Here is an 18,608-nt window from a genome sequence, read left to right on the forward strand (position 1 = left end):
GCCTCTCGCGGTTTTTACGCAAAATCCATGCATTCATGATGCATTCTTTAGTCGCGAAAATGGCCGAGGAAAGTGAAGTCTCCGTGCTTACCGACAAATCGGATCCTAAACTTCTACAAAATAAATGTAATAAAAAAAGATAAATATTCTGTCGGGGTATAATGATAGGGAAATTGTTAAGGGAGACGGGATATAGGAGTGTGTGTGGTGTTGAATTTTCTTAATCCAATGTGAGGCTAGCGGCAGAGATTTACCGCGTCCAAGGCCTAATGTTTCAACTTCCATTATTAAAAATATTCAATTCACAAATAATTTTATTCCAAAACATTGTTAAATCGAAAATATCAAAGTCCAACAACTCTCGGAAACCAACCCAGTTCTTTTCTCCATAATAAATAAATTAAGCTAGGCTTAAATTCCTCGGTTCGTTGATTGCTAGCTTCTCTCAGCGAAGAAAATCGAAAAATTCGCGAATGAGAGCGAAATTGCGCCACGTGGCTACACCAAGGAGAATAAGGCTTTCGCGCTGTATAAAATCATCCTTGGAAAACCTACTTACGGCTTACATAGTTCCCCCCTGCATGACCACTTGCGTGGCCCTTTAAGGAAACCCAAACTTTTACCTGTACAACGACACAATACCGTCCACCGGAAATCGTTTTCTACATGTGGAAATGAAACATCGAGGAGCCATAACAACAAACAACGCAATAGTTATCTAAAACGTTTGCATATAAGAGAAAATTCTTTACGAGTAAAGAAACAGTCTACCATGATTAATAATGGGCCGTGACTCGATTGACGTGGGCCAATCAAATGCAGGTTCTTAAGGTGACGTAATCTAAAATCGAATTATTATTTTCAGTAACTCAAACTAGATGGCAACGAGTCGTTGCCGTAGTCACTCTTTGAATTGTGATTGGCTGATAATGACGAAACTTCCGAAAATGTAATTGGCCCATTTTGTATTTATACGGAATCATTCTATGTTATAAGATTTCTATGGTGTAAACCAGTGTAAGCTGTAAAGAGAGTAGATCGGATTTTGTCGTCTGCTAGCCAGAATTTATCTGCTAAAAATGAGGCTAGTAAGCCTTTAAAGGTCATTTTAGAAAAACGTTTTTACTCCGACTCAAACTACTCGCCACCACAGAATCGGGGTAAAATGACGTCATAGCGTTACTCCCGGAACAAGCGAAAAGAAACCGCCCAATATATTCGCGACCGAAAAAAATGGCTACGCCCCCTTTGGTTCAGCATTGAAACCTAGATAGGTAGCGGCTAAAGCAGACGCTATTAGTTTTTCCTCATCGTTATTCGTAAGTTTACGAGCCGATAATTCCTCGACGACACCGGACCAGTCTTGGAAATAACACACGTCCACTGGTCCAAAACCAGTTTATTAATGGATTGGATAAGTTTTTTAATTTAAATACTGGGGTCACTGGTCCGTAGGACCAGTTTAATAATTCACTTTTTTATGGGCATTGAGGCGGGACCAGTTTAAAAATTCAAGCTTTCTTCCAATTTCTACTCCGACTTTTTTCTTTCTAACACAATAAACGTCACACTAGAGATGAAGGGCTTACGAATTTACCAGCAACCTTTAGTAGTGGTATTAAAGGGATCCCTCACTCACAACAGGGGAAGGCATATGGGGTCACAAAAAAACTGGTTTTGAACATAGATATGGAAATTAGACTAGAAGCACGATTGGATGGGGCGGGGACGTACCAGCTAGAAGGCTGCCATCCGAGTGGAATCGCGATAGTCGCGCCATCTCATAAAAACAATTTAAACTAAATAAGTAAATATGGTCACGTGGAATAACATAAAACAGATCGTAGGCAACGTATTAAAAACTTTTTTTTATTTATCTGACATTATATTAAGTTATTTAAACAGCTTTAGGAAAATCATAAAAATCTCAAGAATCTACTATATCTACCGTGTCACCCTTAAAGTCACACGTTAACTTTGCGCAATCTTTGTAAGTCTGAAATACCACAAATCATCACAGTTTAACTAAATTTTAATTATTTCAGTGTGGTTAATAAATAGGGAAACTAAATAGCAATTACTAAAATCAATAAATTGGCATACTCTAGAAGAAGTAAATATGCTTTGTTCTGGAATAGATATTTTTGGGAGATCTTTCAAATTCTTGTTTTAATAAAGAAATTATTCATATTTCAGTTAGTTTTTTATTTCAGTATGTATAGGGTAATTTTTACTTGTGTAGGTACAGCATTTGCTTTCAAATGGTGCCTTCCATTTTGAAAGTAAATTTCATCCGGGAGAAAATGTTTACCACACACAAAGTCATATGAAGTAATTAAAACCCATTTTCCTAGTAATTCAGAATTTCTCAGAGGAAATCTTAGTGTAAAAAAAATCTTTTATTCCGAGATTATTATAAAATATTTACTATAATATTACATACTCATGAAATGATAATTTTATTTATTTCCCAGATCTCTCTTTACAATGTGAAAAAGCGCAGTTTTTAATCATTTTTGCGTATATGCTTTTAGACGCAAAAATTTAAACGCGAAAAGACCGCCGCTGCGCACGACGTGATGCGCAGTGGATCGCATTTTTTTCCCTCTTCGAAATTCGCGTCGTAGCCATGGCAACAATGTTTAATGCGTTTGTCAGATGGCGCGTACATCGCGATTCCACCCTAATGTCAGCCTTCTAGCTCGCCTGTTTCCCTTGATATTGGCGGAAAGGGCAGTGCTTCTAGTCTAATTTCTATTTCTATGGTTTTGAAGCACACTGCAAGTCTGGATTTTATGTTACCCCTATGGCTCCCCCTTTTGTGAGTGATGGATCCCTTTAAGTTACAATGAATAATGAAGTAAAACACCACGCGGCGCGATTCACGATTCGCGCCTTCTTGAATTATAAACATTTATATGGTTTCTAGAGTCTAGACTTATCCACATTTCACATTCCATAAAAAATCATTTACAAGGGGACCAATAGAAAAAAAAATCATGGTAAGGGTCATTGGTCCTAAGGACCAGTTTATTTTTGTAGACAATAGGGGTCACTAATCCTAATGACTAGTTTTATAAAATTCCTTATTTCTAAGACTGCACCGGACTCTTTTCGTCCTATGGGAAAGCGCGTTTCAAAGGGAGGCGTGTTTTTATATTCTCTTTCACCCTATGTTTCAGCATGCTCAAGCCTAAGCTCTCCTTACGTCTAAGTACACAAGTCATACTGATATTGGCAGCTTAGCTTGCTATACACTCTTTTTTTGGGAATTTTGCTGGGCACGTTCATGTTGAGTTTACCCCCCTTAACCCCCATTCTCCATATCCTGGGACCAAAGACCGGAGCCTAGACCCCCCACCGGTGGTTCCAGCTAATGGCCGACTAGCGGGCGGCCAAAAAGAGGGGTCGAAAAGACCGCGAAAAAGAGTGTATATGTTGAAAACTAGGGTGGAATAAATCATGGACTAATTAGTCCATGAATAGATGATGTACGTGTTTTGGCGGGGAAACATTGCTGTTTGAATTAAGCAAAATATGAAAATGGTATACCTCTTCGCTTTTTCGCGGTGTTATATGCGCCATATATTAAAAGTTCTAAATTTTTATAAAAATATATGGTCCTGGTCTTTCGAATTATATAATTTTGATAGTATATTTATTTTAATTATTTGATATTATTATTATTATTATATCTCATTACGTCATACTGGATAGCTTAGCTTCGTACGTGTTGAAAACACGTTTGGAAAAGATATTTTAAGTGTTTTGGCGGGGAAAGCGGGTGGAATAGATTTCTTTTAGCGCGAAAAAATTAAGACTTGAGATGAATTCGAAGAAAAGTATGTTTTTTAAGGTATGCGAGTGTAAGAAAGTAGCCCCGCCAGGATTTTTTCGCGAGTAGGCACTGCGTGATTAAGAGGCCCCCATAAAAAACTGCTTTGTAATTTTTGTTGTTCTTTAACTAGCCAAATTGTATATAATTATTTAAAAATTCTATTATTATTAAATCAATAAATTTTTTATTATTATTAAATTAATAAACATTTTATTATTATTAAATTAATAAAAATGTTATCATTATTAAATTAATAAAAATGTTATTATTATTAAATTAATAAAAATGTTATCATTATTAAATTAATAAAAATGTTATTATTATTAAATTAATAAAAGTTTTATTATTATTAAATTAATAAATTTTTTATTATTAAGTATATTATTTACAAATAAATATTACCAACTTTACTTTTAATCGAAGAATTCCACCCTACGATTACCTCTTTACCCAAATTCATCAACTACTTATTTAGGCTTGTCTCCCCCATTGTTAAGGGGGAAGACTACAGTGGCCATTGTCTAGTTTCACGCTATTTCAAGCTGAACATTTTTATTGTTGTGTTTTAACTTATTAAATTAATATTGATGTGTAAAACAGCCTCTTGTTTAGTGCTTAAAATAATTTTGACAATTTTAAATTTCAAAGTAATCTAATTATTACGTTTTAATTCGGACCCCCGGAGATAAACACGTTGGGCAAGCGCCCAAACTACCCTATAGTAGTTGACCTCTTGAACAATAATTTTTCTCACTAAACTTGCTTTTAAATCATGACATTTTTTTAAATATCTAATATTGCAATAAAGTTTCCCCTATTCCCAATATTGTCGGCGGATGTGTAAGTGTTCCCCGAGGGGTTGGTCATTCCGCGAACTCGGTGTACACTGTCGTACCTCTGACTGTGCTAATAAGAGTTCGTGAACTCTTTAAAATCCGTACCTTTAACAGTACTAAGTACGCGAACTCGGTGTACAGGTCATCCGAGAGTGACTTACCCCTCGGTGTTCCCCTGAAGTGCTAAATCTTGTTGGGCACATAAAATAATCACTTCCACGTGTGTAGATAGGACCTCTCTGTTTCTAATAACGTCTAGTCTATGGTGGTCGTTAACATGGCAAACTATTGATCCACGGGATTTGGAATCCATTTAATCTAAGTACATTTTGTAAGCTAGTTGGTGAGAAGATTTGTTGGAAGTGAAGTGTTCTTCGAATTGGGTCCCCATGGTTTTCCAATCCGAAAATCCCTTTAGAAATGCAGTGTTTCTACTGCCTAAAAATGACGGTAACAAAAACAATACACTGCATCCTTTGCAACTGAATATTCAATCATTTGATATTTGTCATACCAAGAAGAATTGAAACCTCGATTTTTACCGCTAATTAATCTTTTAGGAAAAGGATTTAGTTTAGGCTGAACTGGAAGGCAATCTTTATCTAGACTAATATCCAAGTTATTCAACGCGTGTAAGCCCATTTATTTTGAATTGGACACGTTGTTTGATATATTTTGTGCATGGTTAGAGTTGGGGTTTGCAATTACTTCTGCAATTTCTCCTTCATGAGTCAGTTCCATTTCCATATCAGTACTGACGTTTGGAAGAACTTCAGCAGTATTACTAAAACAGTGACTGTTATCAGTCTCCAAGGATTCTAAACCCTTTCCCAATTCTTTGACTAGGTTTTTCTCAGAACTATAGTTATGGCTTTGCGCCGACGATTTCAAAAAACGTGCCATTGCACCTTTCTGATTACTAACGAAACTATCTTCCCTTTTCCATTTTTCTCATTTTTGGGACCCAGATAAAAATTTTCTGGTACTCATATTTGAAAATGCTACTATTATATACTAATAGCGAAATAACCTTAAAAAGGTTTAAGAAAATAAAGCTTAGTTAAAGCTATGTAGTCTTCAAACAGACTTTTTAATAATACCAGCTATATCAAAGCCCTGAAAAAAGCGGTTTGAATATTTTTTCTAGAATAGCTAATTAGCCTTGAAAAAGGCTTTTTGAATAATTTAGCTAGAATAGCTAATTAGCCTTGAAAAAGGCTGTTTAAAAATTAGCTTAAAACAGCTAAATAGCCTTTAAAAAGGCTGTATTGGCCAAGTTAGTCTCGGAAGAGACTTAGAAAAAATTTGACTGGGAGAGAATCGAAATTGAGAACTACCTGTTTGTTCAGGAGCAGAAAACGAAATGAAGAAGAGAGTTGCCAGAATAAAATTTTAGATCTCGCACAAACCAACTTTAAAACTAGCCCAAATTCCCGCACAAGCCAAATTCTGATTAACCCCAAAAGAGCCCAAATTCCCGCCCAAGAAAAATTACCGATTTCTGCTATAGAACGGGAATTGGCGCGTTATTTGAAAATAATTTTGGAAAATTATTGAAAACAGTTTGCAAAGCTGGTTCCAGCTTATATTTTCTAGGAACGTTGATTCCCGTTATGAAGGATGGGGCTGAAAGGGGGAAAACCGGTACCCCGTTACTTCGCCTCGAATTTTTGGCACCAGCCCAAAAAACCGCCTCCCGCCCAGAGGTTTTTTTTCCCCGCAACAGCCTCCGCAAAGCAGCCCAATTTGGGCGGAAAACCGCCCATCTGGCAACTCTGATGAAGAAACGCGCGTTATCTGGGACAAGTCCGAAAACCGAAGGTATAGGTCCTTTCTCTACGATCAGTGGTCACTGATATCACGTGATTTCGCAAAAGGGACAAGGAGTAAAAAAGAAAAAACCCTAATCCCCAGGACGCTCTCTATTCAAAGTAGTGACTGGTACGATGCTTTACGCTTCGACTTCAGCTCCGCTGGGATTTCCCTTCGTTTAAGCATGGAGCTTCTATAAACGCTCCATGGTTTAAGCGTTGCAACGGTTTAAGTCGTATTAAAGAAATCCAGTTTCTCACTTTATGCCCCCTTTTGTAGAATTCCTAGAAACTAAGCTTATGTTTATTGTGTTGGTTGGAGCTAAGTTATCACTGAGGCGAACAGGTGGTTTTTTTTTTGCTGCTTTCCTTGCACGACGGACTTCCCCGTCCCGGGCCAGTCTTTTGTCATATACTCTATATCAATGTTAAGTTGTTAACAGAGGACACTACCAAAAGCAGAAACCACAGAGTTCGCTGCCTTTGTTTGTGTACTCAAGTAATATTTATTTCGAGTATAGGTGGTTCAAAAGGGAACGTTTTGTTAGGGCCATTTAGGACTCTTGGAAATTGGAATTGAATGGGAGTTCTTTTTTTAGGGGGCTAGATGACCAATTTTTAAAAATAAATAAAATTTAAAAATCACATTTGGAGGCCCCAGAGGCAATTTTTTTAAACTTTTAGAGGCCCCTAAAATAGGCCTAAAATTTTTGACGTGCCTACTTGTGCCTACTGCTGGCGGGAGCACAAGAAAAAGTGTGGGAGGCCGAAATCTTTGGAGCCAAATTCTTGTTTGAATTTCCACTGTTGCACCGACTTCAAATATTGCTTCAAATCCTCGCCGTACTTGGAGAAAAAGGAACAATTTTCTTCTTTGCAACCGTACTTACCTGGCTCCAAAGATTTCGGCCTCCCACACTTTTTCTTGTACCCTAGATTCGAAATCACAGCGTTTCTCGATAGCGCGTTTTCTCGTGAGGCTTTTACCATAGATATAAGAAATGTATATAAAGGTCTAGATAAATTTCGGGGCGTCTAAGCCTAACATAAAATACGGAATTGACACCTAGCAGACACCGAGGAAGGCACGTGACCAAGAGCGCGAGGTCTCTTAGCATTTTAGTACTAAGTACTTGACCTTTCCGCAGACCGTAGTCTTTAGACACCATTTGTTGGTGACTTTTAGTATAATTTTTAAGCAGGAGACAATGGCTCTCGCGACGATAGCACGAGCTTTCTTACCGATAAATAGCGCCATATGTAACATAATTATGCCACTAGCTCTATTTCTTCACCAATGGTTTGATTCACAGATATTGCGTCATCCGTACTCTACGTAATATTTGACGTCATATTTGATGTAATATTTGACGTCATCGAATCTCAAATGCCGATTATGCCATCGCACAATTACCTCTACGTCTGATAAATCGACGGCCATTATTTTAGTAAACAAACTTGATTGAACAACCACGGCTTAGGAGTTAAAATTATATATACAATAGTGTCCAGGGCTGTTAATGCAATGAATTTGCAAATTAATGAAGTTCTCGGAGCCTCACGTTCTGAAATAAATTTGCATTGTCAAATAAAAGAAGGCTAAGAAGCAGTTTTATTGGAAAAAATTGTTGAAATTCAGGTTGAGCTTTTCTGGGGTATCTACAAGATTGTAGTTTTTGCAGATTCTTTTGAGCCTAGGCCTAACTCTTCTAGGCTCGGATGGGTTTTAAAAACGCTGGTGGAATATCCCACTTCGACGACTTGTCCCATTTTTGGAAAGCGATCACTTATTGGTCATTTTCCCCAACCTTTTATTTTTCTAAATTACTCATAATTTAACTTCATCTGCACAAACCGAGCGAGTTTATAAATTTCAATAAAGCTACATTGGGCTGACTAAAATTCCAACGCAAAAAAATCCTTCTCAATTTAGAGGTTTTCCATTGGCTGAAATAAATATGTTAGTAGCCAATAGTGTGACTTTCAAAATTACTAGGATGAATAAAAAGGTTAAAATCTAACGTAGTCCACCTTTTTACTGGTTCGTGATGAAACAAACCGTTAGTGAAGATTTTTGAATGGAATAAAGGTACAGTGGCATAATTATGAGTAATTATGTTACATATGGTAGCGCCTTATAAGGATAGCCTGCAGAAATTACGCGTTTCTGCTAGCTGTCACCTCCGTATTCACTCTCTTTGAAATATTTTATCTAGACCTTTATATATTTTTCCTATACACTCTTTTTCGCGGTCTTTTCGACCCCTCTTTTGGGCCGCCCGCTAGTCGGCCATTACCTGGAACCACCGGTGGGGGGTCTAGGCTCGGGTATTTGGTCCCAGGATATGGAGAATGGGGGTTAAGGGAGGTAAACTCAACATGAACGCGCCCAGCGAAATTCCCAAAAAAAAGAGTGTATATCCACGGACTTTACTATATCTATGGCTTTTACACTGAGTTCGCGCTGGAAGTCAGAAAAATCAGGCTCCATAGCAGGGTGAGAAATTTCAATAGATAACCCAAGATTATATTACTCACCTTTAGTTTTCTTTCGTTTAGAAACATTTTTAGGGCTACAGGCATGATCTATTATTGTTTTAAAACAATATTACGCAAAAATATCTGGTATCTTGAACCACGGCGCAATTTTCACTAAAACTTTACGTTTTAACTAGATGTCGGTAGTCCTGCCAGCTCCACGGAGGCAGTTTTTTTCCATAGAAATCTCATAGCAAAGATAATTTAAACTCGTACCCTAGATTCGAAATCACTCTCTCGCGCGTTGCCGATAGCGTTTACCCACTTCCCGCCGGAACTCAGAATAAATTCGCTCCATGGTTTGCGCCTTACCGCAACCACGGCCAACTTCGATCACGCTCTATAGCGCGGCAGCGCGTGATCGAAGTTGGTCGTGCCACAACCGATGGAGCCCGATTTTTCTGAGGCCATGTGCCGGAAAAGGGTAAACGCTTCGTAACAAAACCGTCAATGGGAAAGCTCTCAGTATTCGAATCTAGGGTACGAGTTTAAATTATCTTTGCTCATAGGTAACTAGAATGCTGCCGCCTACGGCCGAGCTTGTCGCCAGTTCGTTTTGAACCTTCAGCCAATGAGAGGCCGTAGAGTGGTTCCGCCTCCTCCTTGGTTCCGCTACTATCGCGGGAGCTAGGTGACGTCATTCTCTCTGGTGACATTAAATTCTTGGCAGAACCACTCTTTGAGCTCTGATTGGCTGAGATCTGGATATCGTCTGCCACGGCGTTTGGTCCGTTGGCCAGTTACACGGCAGCATTCTAGTTACCTATGGGATTTCTATGGTTTTTTCCGACTTCCGCCGGGAGCTCAGTAAGAGCCGGCGTTTACGTGCAAGGAGCTTGATTTCGAATCTAGGGTACGTAGCAACGGGGTCTCGATCGAGAAACGGTTTGAAAGAATTTTTGGATTGCCTCCAAAATTCGTCTGTTGCTGACGTCACCCAGATGAGATCCCATTGATTTTCAATAGGATCTCATCTCAGTGACATCACGATGTTCGTTAGCAACGAAGTTACCAACCTTAGCCCTTAGCAACCACAGCGTATCAAGGCAACCTTTTATAGCCTAAAATTTACTAACCTTGGGTACGTAGTTATATTATCTTTGTTGAAGCAGACACTATTTTATCAGGGCTGCCATGCATTTTTTCGTTCTATATTATTTATTTTACATAAAAATGTATGGCAACCCTGTCAATCAGTCGCTCGAAAACAGGGTTGCCATACATTTTGTATGCGAAATAAATAATTTAGAAGGAAAAAATGCATGGCAGCCCTGTTAAAATAGCGTCTGCTTCTCCATGTTCCACGCGCAAGCTTCCGAAAACCGCCGCTTGAGGGAATTAGGAATGTGAGCCCATTACCAGTATCCATGTAGTGTCTTACTACTAGAGCCATATCAATATGGACAATCGTGGCCCCTAAAAATTGGGCATTTGATTTATCTGAATCCGTTTGACTTGTTATCGAGTGCCGTTGATAACGTTTAGCGGTGACATAGCCTAATACGTCGAATATTCATTAGGGGGACGAAAAACCCCCTTTTATTGATCGACACAACCATGGTAAGATATAGGGCACTAATACTAATCGAACCACACATCAATTCAGGGGGGGAGCATGGCAAAATAGTTGATATTTACAAAGAGTTTCGAAGAGATAGTGCAGCTACTACAGAAGAGCCAAAGAATATAAAGCTTTATATTCTTTGGAAGAGCTAGTGAGCTACGTATTACGTAACGTATATATGCTGATATATCATGAAAAAACCAAAGAAGCCCCCCACCCAAATGTTTGTCTGGAGCCGCCCCTGCATCAATTGAATTTTTATGGAGACTCAGGAGAAATTGACGTTTCGCGTTGACCCATTTGGAGCTAGCGCTGCGATGTATTCACCACCATCATCACCACCGCGACCATAAGCATGGAAAATAACAGCCTCTTCCCTTATTCATCAAGAGAGAATGAGGCAAAATTACAAGTGAAATAGTTTCATAAGTAACACTGTAACACGGTCTTATCAGGAAACAATATATGTATATACTTGGAATGTCTAAGGAAGATTTTTACGGCCGTGATGAAGCTCGTAGAAACGGGCGTGTCTTAAAGCGGGAAAACTCACGAGAAAAACTCGCGCCTCGCTACCCTAATTCGACGAAAACTCGTCATTAAGCCTAGTCATGGTTATTATATTATTAGCTTACCTGATTATCTCTTTTAAAACCATACAAATACCTGAAATTAGGTACCACTACACTTCTTTCGCGAAGAACATTATAATTACTTCAAAATATTAAGTACGATAACAAATTGAGGTTTTTAAATCCATTGTTTTATAAGCCTTTTTTACGCGGGAAGATCGCCAATTTGTTACCATGACGAGTTGACGACGCATTCTTTTCGCCTCAAACCTCGAGCCAATTAATTTGAAATGTCGTGTTTCGTCTTACACTTGACGTAGTTAAGCCCCGCCTTTTTCTCGACGCGCGTTCGTATCACCGTCCCAATGGAACCTTAGGCATTCCAAGTGTATATATAATTTTTTTCTTTCTGTAACCAAACGTAACATATAGCATAGACCAAGAAAGGGTCTATGCATATAGTATCATATTATACATATGTAAACCATATTTAATTATTTATATCTGCTACCACCTATAGTCGCCATGACACAAAAATGTAGAATTAGAAGCAGAAGTATATAATATATCGTTTATGAGATAAGTATCCATCTAAGGCAGTTTTCAATTGATACGAATTTCAAACCGCACACTATTTTTTCTTCCAAACGCATTTTGAAAAATCGGATAACAACATTAGGGTATAGCAAGACTAATTCTTCTCCTTAAGAAAGAAATTATAAACTTCTGGTAGAAGCAATGCCTAAATAGAAAGAATTACAAATAAAGTTACTTAAGCATATATTACATAATATTATGTTACTTATGGTTAAAGCTTTGTAAAGTAATTAAAGAACACTGTTGGATGCGTAGTGAAAAAAAAAACGTTTATTAAGTAGAAGCATAAGCTTCATAACATGCAGAAGTAAGACACTTGGGGAAATGTTAATTTACATAATTTCTTTAGTGATTTTCGCTTTGGCGGTCGATATGTGCAATTCGTGGTGTGTTCTTGTGTTTCTTTCTTCCTTAATTGGTCGCAAAGACTTCCGACTATGGATTTGCTAATCATTCTACTTATTGGTCAGTACGTGTAGATAGTATAGGCTTCGAGCTTAGGAAATATAGCGCCATCTACCTTAATAAGCTTCGTGCGTAGTTTAAACTTTGGTCAGAAGTATCGCCGCCTACCGACTGAGTTTTAAATCGAATGTGTGAAAGCTGTCTGCTTATTCAAAATTATCTCGATAAAAAAGCTGAATTTTTCAGTTAAAGAGCATTCATATTCAAAAGTCGTCTGCTATTTCTTCACACATTTAGTTGATAGGTATTAAAGTAGATGGCGCTAACTTTTCTAAGCTTGAAGCCTATATCCGTCAACTAAATATGTGACGAAATAGCAGACGACTTTTGAATCACTATGTTTTTCGGTTGAACTTTCAGCTGTAACAGTTGTGCAGAGATAATTTTGATCGAGCAGACAGCGTTCATATATTCAATTTAAACTACGCACAAAGCCTATAAGTAACAAACTATTTTTCCTTTTATAACTGCTTATACCCTATTCAGACGAGGCTAATAAAACTGGGTTCATTAAACCAAAGTTAAATTTTTATAGCACATTTCAGTTTAGCTAAATAAGCTCTGGTTTCAAAAACGGGATCTAAACCCGGGTTTATAAGCCTCGTCTGTAAAGAGTAAAACGGTGTAATTCAAAAGTAAACTAGTTTATTTTTAAACCATTTTTAGGTGAAAAATTATATTCACGATTTTAAATCAAATAAATTCAATTTTTAATCATAATTTAAAACTTTCCACAAAAATACTTATCTCGTACGATGATATACTTTTGATATAGTAGAGTTTACGAGTATTTATACCAGTCATCATTCTGTAGAAGTAAAATCATTTTCGCGTTACTTCGGGATGAAACGAAAGTAATTAAATGTTAAATTTGCACCTGCGCAAACACCGATAGTCATACACATAAAAAATAAAAAGTTGAAATAAGCACAAATGTGTCTATTGATTAATTAGTATTACAGGAAAAAGATCAGGTAACCATGTGCCGTTCACTGAAGTAACAAATAATTAAGAAACTGATCGAACTAGTCTTTGTCGTATAACCAGAAGATATAAAGGTGACACTCAAAGGCTGACTAGTAGTAACAAATAAGTGTGATCAGAAGTAAAAAATAAGAGTGACACTGATCGAAGGAATCTTCGATGCTTTCAAAGTATGACTAGAAGTAACAAATAAGTGTAAATACAATTATGTGTGGCCGTGGATATATATTGGTTGAAGGTTGCTGTGAATAGCTCAAACAAACTTAACACATTAGAAGGATTGTGTGTATTCTGACTGTCGTACGTCTTGTTATTCTTAACAATGGGCGTCCCTTACTCGGGACCTCCCTTGCTCGGGAAATCTCTTGCTTGGTACCTTCCTTACTCGGAACGTCTCTTACTGGTGACATCACTTACTAGGGATATCCCTTTCTCGGGACATCCCTTACACAACCTTAGTTAATTTTTACCTAATGACATCGTACTTAATGACACTTACTGACCTGATATTGGTTTTTACACACAATCCTAAGGATTTGTGTGTATTAGTCTCACGTACAGTGTAGCCGATGCCGCCGTGTCGCGCATAACTCATCAACGGTTTGGGCTAGAAGAGTCAATGATATCTCGTTCGAGTGTACATATCTCGCCATTGATAGCCTTTCATAAATTTTTGAAATTGAAGCCCAAGAAGTTGGGCATTTGCCCAATTTAACGTTTTCGGTAGTTTGGCTTTGTGTGGTAGATATTTTGTTAAAAATTAAGTCCGGTTAGGATTCAGCGGAATTATCCCTTCGGTTATATCAGTGAATATTAATGTTAAGTAGGGTTTTCGGGGTAATTTAAGGGACCCCAATATTCGTGGTTTTATATTTCCGCCTGAAAGTCGACATAACGTTCCTTAATTTAAGTCCGATTTCCATGAAAGTAATATTTTTGAATAGCTGTGGTTTCCATATAACCTAGAATTGCAATTACGTTGCTTGATTTTAATTCTAAGTAAGGTCATATGGACCTGGAAATATATTGGTTATGTCACCGGCGTTGTGACAAACTTAACACACCAGGAGGATTGTGTGTATTCAGACCGTCGTACGTCTTGTTTTTCCTAGAATTTTGTGTAAATAAAATGAAGCAAGATCAGGTGTACAAATATGTTATAATATAATCAATGTTTCGAGACCGTACAAAAATTACGTAACGCAGTATGAGGAAGGAGCCTTCCGAATGTGACGTAACATTTTATACCTTTTTTTGCTGTAACCAAAATATTTTCCGTTATAATCAGATCTTACAAGGAGACATGTATCATGAAAAATCCTAAAGGGAATTGATTCAATGGGCAACCGTTTTGCCATGGCAACGAAAAATGTTTTTGACAACAACAAATGTAAATTTTGCCATTGAAAATAACATGGGATTTTGACCTCAAATTGATCAAAAGTTGGTCAATTTTGATGTTTTTTTTGGTCAATTTTTATCTATTTTTTCTATTTTTGGCATTTTCGAAATTTTGAAATTTGTTCAAATTTTTCACAGGGGGGTCCTAGGAATTCTAAGGTTTATGGTGCTATGATATTTGAGGGTAGGTTTGAGCAGTGGCGTCGCTAGGGTGTTTTAGGCGGCGCTTAAGCCACCTCTAACATTTCTGAAGCGCCACCTAAATTTCAGAATTTTTCCAATTCACTTGCCGAAAAGTTTCTTAGATTTTTTTTAAATGCTTCCTTAAAAATGGATCTCCAAACTTTTTTGGGGGGCCCTCTCCCCCATATCACTCAATGGAACGCCCCTGACCAGGGCCTATGGCTTAAGCGCTGCCAGTTTTTAAATCCTAGTGACGCCACTGGGTTTGAGTATTTGTTACGATATTTAGAAAATTATGATCTTTCCAATTGTTACTCTTTGTTACGAGGGGAACTTTGTTCACCGTATCTGTTTTTGTGTTCGCAGTTGACGTCACGGGGCGAAGTGTTAGCACGGTATTCGCAGTTTCCAGAGACGTAGAACTGGCAACTTTAATTACCGCTCCAATTACGAGATCTGAGTTACGAGAACCGATATTTAATAATAATAAATAATAATAATCAGCTAGGCTAATACCCAGTCGCTTTGGGTGTATTCGTGTGTCTGTGTTGTGTTGGGGGAGTATGCATTGGTGGGGGGTTTGTATTGGTGTGGGTTTGTAATGTGTTTAGTTTGTATTGGTGTGGGTTTGTGTTGTCTTTAGTTTGCATTGGTGTGGGTTTGTGTTTTGTTTAGTTTGCATTGTGCGTGTGTTTGTGTTGTGTTTAGTTTGTATTGTGCGTGTGTTTGTGTTGTGTTGTGTTGTGTTGTGTTTTGTTTGTATTGTGCGTGTGTTTGTGTTGTGTTTAGTTTGTATTGTGCGTGTGTTTGTGTTGTGTTGTGTTGTGTTGTGTGGGGGTGGTTTGTGTTTTGTTTGTATTGTTTAGTGTTTGTGTTGTGTTGGGGGAGTTTGTATTGTTGAGTGTTTGTGTTGTGTGGGGGTGGTTTGTATTGGTGTGGGTTTGTGTTGTGTTTTGTTTGTATTGTGCTAGTGTTTGTGTTGTGTTGGGGGAGTATGTATTGGTGGCGGGTTTGTGTTGTGTTGGGGGGGGGGGTGGTTTGTATTGGTGTGGGTTTGTGTTGTGTGGGGGGAGTGGTTTGTATTGGTGTGGGTTTGTGTTGTGTTTTGTTTGTATTGTGCGTATGTTTGTGTTGTATTGGGGGAGTATTTATTGGTGGTGGGTTTGTGTTGTATGAGGGGGTGGTTTGAATTGGTGTGTGTTTGTGAAAGTTACTATTTTGACGTTGAAGTGCTGAGGGTTACGAGAAACGTCTCAACATCTAAATGGCTTCCCCCAATTGTTTGCGGTATATGTCTTCTTTTCAAGGCCAGTAGCATCGGTTGGGATTCGAACCCGAGTCAATTGCATGGCCGGCGCGTGTTCAACCAACGGTAATCGAACCCCGTTCTATTGCGGAAGTTTCGAAAAAGCAAAAAAAAAATTGAACGTAGTAGACGATGCATGTTTACGTAAATAGAGCCCGAGAGTATTGGCCGCCTGATAAACTCGCATTCGTTTGAGAAGAGTTACTATTTTGGTTTCCAACATGTTTTACACACGCCGCACACATTTCATTTGAAATAAACCAGCTCTTAATTGCCGTAGCAGAGGCTTGTTCAGTCAGAGACGTACCGACCCGGGTTCAGGGGTGTTTGGGGGGTTCACTATGCTTATTTATTTACGTTGAATGCGAAATGCCATTGAAATAAATATCATGTATTAACAGTAGAGTTACGGGTGAAGGGGAGACGAGTTATTACTACCTGAACCGAGCCAGAGAATCCTTATCTTCTGATCCCCTAGCGGTCGTTTATCCAACTATAAATTATAGCGCGTTCTGGCGGTAATCGGTAAATTATAAAACATTATTTCTGACACCCTACCAAGGTGGTACATTTTGAACCGTTCACCAAGCTGTTGGGGGCGCCAAAAACACTCCTATCTTTCAAATATCAAAGCTATTTATAATTTTTATTTTGTATGTATGGGGAGCGCTATTTTTAAAATTTCGAACCGGGCGCCATATACCATCGGTACGCCATCGGTTATTTAAAAAATATTTTCTTCTTTTCTAGAGCTTAATCTAAATTCAAATGAGTATAAAAATCAGTTCATAGATATTTCCTGAAAGAACGTTCCTGTACTATTTGTAGCTTAGCAAATGACCCTTTTTAAGTTAGATCAGAAGAAAATAGGGGGAAGTACGCTTCTAGTCAGCTTTGGAAAGGCGTCACTTTTCACGAATTTTCGCGCCAAAACGGTTTGGCGGGAAATCGCGGATGAATACATCGTTTAAAAAATCAATTTTTCTTAAATAGAACAATTGTAACATAATGTCCTTCTCATTCTCTGCTAATTGAGCTAAGGCGTATTTGCTTTCGTCGTTTATAGCCGAGTTGAATCAAAACAAAAGTGGAACTACTTTTTCAGTTTGGTTTATTATGCGTAAAAAGGCATTTTCGTGGGTCACACGACGACTTCTATGGCTCAAAGCTACAGATACGTACTTCCCCTATTTTCTTCTGGTTAGATCTAATCCTAAGTTAAATCTCAGTCTTCAAATTGGGAATTTTCTTCCAGAGCGTAACGATCTTCTTATTATGTTAAATCTTGTGTTAGCAATTTTTATTCGTAGTTTATATATTGGTAATTTTAGCTCAGTGGTAAAGCAATAAGTACCAACAATTCTTAATTTATATATCTCTAATTTTACCTTTATAGTAAAAAACTAGGTGTAATAAAGTTTTGTTCTAAACCTTAATTTCATACCTGCTGAAGCATATTTTAATTTTTCGCGTTTTATCGCTCGGTCACGGGTGCCATGAGAAGACTTTGATTTTCATTTAAACTATTTGTTGATAGACTAAGGCTTAGTTAAAATCAAGCTTGTGCATTGCAGCTTGCGGCCATTTTATTTTTACTGATGGAGCTACAGGTACTGTAGTACAGAATGGCCTAACGCGGGCTAGTTCAGTAATGGTAATTGTTTTAAACACGATAGCGGTATCGCCATCTGGGTTCAATTTTTGAACAATATTAATATTGCTTTATTTTTTTTAATTTATATAAAAACCAAAGTCTTACGCTACTTTTGATAAAAATCATTAGGGGTTTATTATTAATTTCTGCTTTCACTGCATGCTAACTCACCAATTAAGTAGTATACATAATTTTTTTAAAAGGTCCCAGGCTTAGTTACGTCACTTAAATGTTGTTAGTTTAAAAATAACTCGAGCTTGAGTCGGTCATTTTATTACTAATTATTGATTGTTGAACCAATCAGTTCAGAACAATATTGCAAAACAAAATTGGCAGCGGCAGAAGTATCGCCATCCGGTATATTTTATTTACAATAATGATATTAAAAATTACTTTTCAGTGCCTTAATTTTAATTAAAATTCATATAATTAAATTCAAAAGGCACACCTCAAGACCATGTAAAATTTACAGCTTATTGATAAAGCCGCTTTCGAGATATCTCGCGCGCCAGACATTTCCCTATAGCGTTAACCCATGTTATTTTCCCATACATCAGTCGCCCTAATGTAGTAGTATCGTTAGCTATATATGCGTTTGGCAACTACGTCACCAACTACCATCGCCAAACCTAATAACCGCAGCGTGGGCAACGTAGGATCACGCACGCGTCGCCGTTATTAATTTACATCATTCTTTAGATGTAAAAACATTTTCGCGGGATGAAACGAAAGTAATTAAATGTTGAGTTTGCACCTGAGCATACTCCGATTGTCATACCCACAAAAAAATATATATATATAAAAGTTAACATAAGCGCAAATGCGTCTATTTATTAATTCTTATATCCGCCGGCCGCCG

This window comes from Leiobunum rupestre, chromosome 4 (assembly GCF_980474605.1).
Source record: "Leiobunum rupestre chromosome 4, qqLeiRupe1.1.hap1, whole genome shotgun sequence".
NCBI lineage: Eukaryota > Metazoa > Arthropoda > Arachnida > Opiliones > Sclerosomatidae > Leiobunum > Leiobunum rupestre.